Source organism: Oncorhynchus masou, chromosome 9 (genome assembly GCF_036934945.1).
Source record: "Oncorhynchus masou masou isolate Uvic2021 chromosome 9, UVic_Omas_1.1, whole genome shotgun sequence".
Classification (NCBI taxonomy): Eukaryota; Metazoa; Chordata; class Actinopteri; order Salmoniformes; family Salmonidae; genus Oncorhynchus; species Oncorhynchus masou.
This window is the reverse complement of record NC_088220.1, coordinates 14,608,109-14,613,061: the sequence shown is the minus strand read 5'-3', so window position 1 is coordinate 14,613,061 and position 4,953 is coordinate 14,608,109.

Genomic DNA, 4,953 nt, shown 5'->3' with positions numbered 1-4,953 from the left:
GCCAGGGGATAGAAGCTGTTTAGGAGTATGTTTGTCTGAGCCTGGAGAACAGTCCATGTTTTGGGTGGCTTGTGTCTTTGGCCATTTTATTAGTGTGTGAGTTGTTCAGACATTGCTTGGAGTATGTGTGTCAAGGAGTTGTTGTGAAAGGTGCTTCCTGTCTCAGCAGCCGAGCAACAATGGGTCGTTTCCACAGCAATATGGAAGTGCGCACACCGACACCTGGAAAAGTAATCATTCTCTTACTGGATTCGATCAACAGGAACACATTAAGACTTACCTGGAATCAGTGATTAGGGATATGTGTTTGTGTGCGTACGTGCGTGAGTGAGTGTGTGCGTTTGTGTGTGCATGTGCGAGAGAGTGCCTGTGTATGTGTGCCCGTGTCTGTTTGTGTATGTAAGTGTGGGTGTGTGTGTATGTGTGTGAGCATATGTCCATGTGCTTGTGTTGGCATGGCGTGCCCCAGCTGCTGTGGTCCTGAGGTAAGTGCCAGTCTCTCTGTGCCACTCAGAGTCTGATGGATGAGGTGGTGATACAGCCATTGTGAGTTGACAGTCAGAAGCTGTGAAAGTCACTGTACTATACACAACCACTACCACTACAGTACACTCCATATACACTGAGTATACAAAACATTAAGTATACTATATACACTACCACTATACTACAGTACACTATATATACTGCCACTACAGTATACTATATATACTACCACTACCACTACAGTATACTCTATATACTACCACTATCACTACAGTATACTATACATACTACCACTACAGTATACTATATATACTACCACTACCACTACAGTATACTCTATATACTACCACTATTGCTACAGTATATCATATATACTACCACTATTGCTACAGTATACTGTATATACTATCACGACAGTATACAATATATACTACCACTATACTACAGCATGCTATATATACTACCAATATCACTACAGTATATTATACATACTACCACTATCACTACAGTACAGTAGATAACCTACCATGACAACTACAGTATACTATATATACCACCAACATCAATAAGGTACACTATATATAATACCCTTACAACTACATCAAACTATATATACTACCACAATAACTACATTACACTATATATACTACCACTACAGTATACTATATATATTACCAATATCACTACAGTACACTATATATACTACCTATATGACTACAGCATACTTTATATACTACCACTACAATATACTATATATACTACCACTACCACTACGATACACTATATATATACTACCACTATCACTACAGTATACTATATACTACCACTTCAGTATACTATATATACCACCACCATCACTACAGTATAATATATACAGTGCCTTGCGAAAGTATTCGGCCCCCTTGAACTTTGCGACCTTTTGCCACATTTCAGGCTTCAAACATAAAGATATAAAACTGTTTTTTTTTGTGAAGAATCAACAACAAGTGGGACACAATCATGAAGTGGAACGACATTTATTGGATATTTCAACAAGTTTAAAGCCGGATTTGGATACAAAAAGATTTCCCAAGCTTTAAACATCCCAAGGAGCACTGTGCAAGTGATAATATTGAAATGGAAGGAGTATCAGACTACTGCAAATCTACCAAGACCTGGCCGTCCCTCTAAACTTTCAGCTCATACAAGGAGAAGACTGATCAGAGATGCAGCCAAGAGGCCCATGATCACTCTGGATGAACTGCAGAGATCTACAGCTGAGGTGGGAGACTCTGTCCATAGGACAACAATCAGTCGTATATTGTGGCAAGAAGAAAGCCATTTCTTAAAGATATCCATAAAAAGTGTCGTTTAAAGTTTGCCACAAGCCACCTGGGAGACACACCAATCATGTGGAAGAAGGTGCTCTGGTCAGATGAAACCAAAATTGAACTTTTTGGCAACAATGCAAAACGTTATGTTTGGCGTAAAAGCAACACAGCTCATCACCCTGACCACACCATCCCCACTGTCAAACATGGTGGTGGCAGCATCATGGTTTGGGCCTGCTTTTCTTCAGCAGGGACAGGGAAGATGGTTAAAATTGATGGGAAGATGGATGGAGCCAAATACAGGACCATTCTGGAAAAAAACCTGATGGAGTCTGCAAAAGACCTGAGACTGGGACGGAGATTTGTCTTCCAACAAGACAATGATCCAAAACATAAAGCAAAATCTACAATGAAATGGTTCAAAAATAATAATAATAATAATAATGAAGCCTAAAATGTGGCAAAAGGTCGCAAAGTTCAAGGGGACCGAATACTTTCGTAAGGCACTGTATACTACCACTGTAAGGGTTTTCCTCCTCTTCTTCTGAAGTGGAGAGGCGAGAAGGATCGGAGGACCAATATGCGGCGTGGTAAGTGTCCATGGTATTTATTTAAACACATAAACTGAACACTCCATACAAACACAATAAACGTAACGTGAATAACTGAAACTGAAAACCGGGTGGGGTAAAACACAAACACGGAAACAATCACCCACAAACAAACAGTGAAACCCAGGCTACCTAAGTATGATTCTCAATCAGAGACAACTAACGACACCTGCCTCTGATTGAGAACCATACTAGCCCGAACACAGAAAAACAACCTAGACACGCAAAACATAGAATGCCCACCCAGCTAACGTCCTGACCAACACTCAAACAAGGAAAACACAAAAGAACTATGGTCAGAACGTGACAGTACCCCCCCCCAGGTAGCCTTCCACAAGCTTCCCACAATAAGTTGGGTGAATTTTGGCCCATTCGTCCTGACAGAGCTGGTGTAACTGAATCAGGTTCGTAGGCCTCCTTGCTCACACACACTTTTTCAGTTCTGCCGACAAATTTTCTATGGGATTGAGGTCAGGGCTTTGCAATGGCTACTCCAATACCTTGACTTTGTTGTCCTTAAGCCATTTTGCCACAACTTTGGAAGTATGCTTGGGGTTATTGTCCATTTGGAAGACCCATTTCCGACAAAGCTTTAATTTCCTGACTGATGTCTTGAGATGTTGCTTCAATATATCCGCAAAATTTTCCTTTGTCATGGTGCCATCCATTTTGTGGAGTGCACCAGGCCCTCCTGTAGCAAAGCACCCCCACAACATGATGCTGCCACTCCCGTGCTTCATGGTTGGGATGGTGTTCTTTGGCTTGCAAGCATCCCCCTTTTTCCTCCAAAAATAATGATGGTCATTATGGCCAACCGGTTCTATTTTTGTTTCATCAGGCCAGAGGACATTTCTCCAAAAAGTACCATCTTTGTCCCCATGTGCAGTTGCTAACCGTAGTTTGGCTTTTTTATGGCGGTTTTGGAGCAGTGGCTTCTTCCTTGCTGAGTGGCCTTTCAGGTTAAGTCGATATAGGACTCATTTTACTGTGGATATAGATACTTTGTACCTGTTTCCTCCAGCATCTTCACAAGGTCCTTTGCTGTTGTTCTGGGATTGATTTGCACTTTCCGCACCAAAGTATGTTCATCTCTAGGAGACAGAACGCGTATCTCTCCTGAGCGGTATGGATGGCTGCATGGTCCCATGGTGTTTATACTTGCATACTATTGTTTGTGCAAATGAACGTGGTACCTTCAGGCGTTTGGAAATTATTCCCAAGAATGAATCATACTTGTGGAGGTCCAATTGTTTTCCTGAGGTCTTGACTGATTTCTTTTGATTGTCACATGATGTTAAGCAAAGAGTCACTGAGTTTGAAGGTAGGCCTTGAAATACATCCACAGGTGCACCTCCAATTGACTCAAATGATGTCAATTAACCTATCAGAAGCTTCTAAAGCCATGACGTAATTTTCTGGAATTTTCCAAGCTGTTTAAAGGCACAGTCAACTTAGTGTATGTAAACTTCTGACCCACTGGAATTGTGATACAGTGAATTATAAGTGAAATAATCTTTCTGTAAACAATTGTTGGAAAAATTACTTGTGTCATGCACAAAGTAGATGTCCTAACCGACTTGCCAAAACTATAGTTTGTTAAGAAGAAATTTGTGGAGTGGTTGAAAAAAAAGTTTTAATGACTCCAAACCAAGTGTACAGTTGTCACACATCTAGGAGTGCTGGGTGCAGAGTTTATTTCGGTAAACGGGTAAGTGGTCAACGCCAACACAACAGGCGCACAAAATATGACCGACCCAAAACAGGACACCAAAAGGTCAGAGAACATACTAAACGCAACCATCCACAGACAAACAGAAAACAAGCCCGCACAAAAGCAGGCGGGCCAAACCGGCTTAAATAGCCCTAAGAGAAATGTCAAACAAGGAACAGGTGAAATCAATACAGACATAACAAACAGAAAAGGAACAAGGGATCGGTGGCAGCTCGGAACAGGCAGGGGAGCCACCTTCGGTGGAAGTCATGACAACAGTACGTAAACTTCAACTCTAGCTATGTACTGTACATATGCAGTAAGTAGGGGTAAAGCGACTAGGGAACAGGATAGATAGTAGACTGTAGCAGCAGCATATGTGATGGGTTTGAGAAGTGTGTGTTTGTGTGTGTGTGAATGTGTGGTGCCAGTATGCAGTGTGCGTATGTTATGTGTGTGGGCATATGTAGTGTGTGTGTGTGTATGTGTGTGTTGGGGTGTCAGTGCATGTGTGAGTGTGTGGGTAGAGTCTAGTGTGTGTGCATAGAGTCAAAAACGTTTATGCCCAATGCAACGAGCTGTATAGGGCCATAAGCAAACAAGAAAATGCTCACCCAGAGGCGGTGCTCCCTTGGCCAGGGATTTGAATGCAGGAAACAGTACCCAATTTCCACCAGCATGTCACCTGTGTAACTAGAGGCAAAAAAAAACTCTAGGTCTCCTTTACTCCACACACAGAAAGGCATACAAAGCTCTCACTTGCCCTCTATCTGGCTTAATCTGACCACAACTCCATAGTCCTGATTCCTGCTTACAATCAAAAACAGGAAGTACC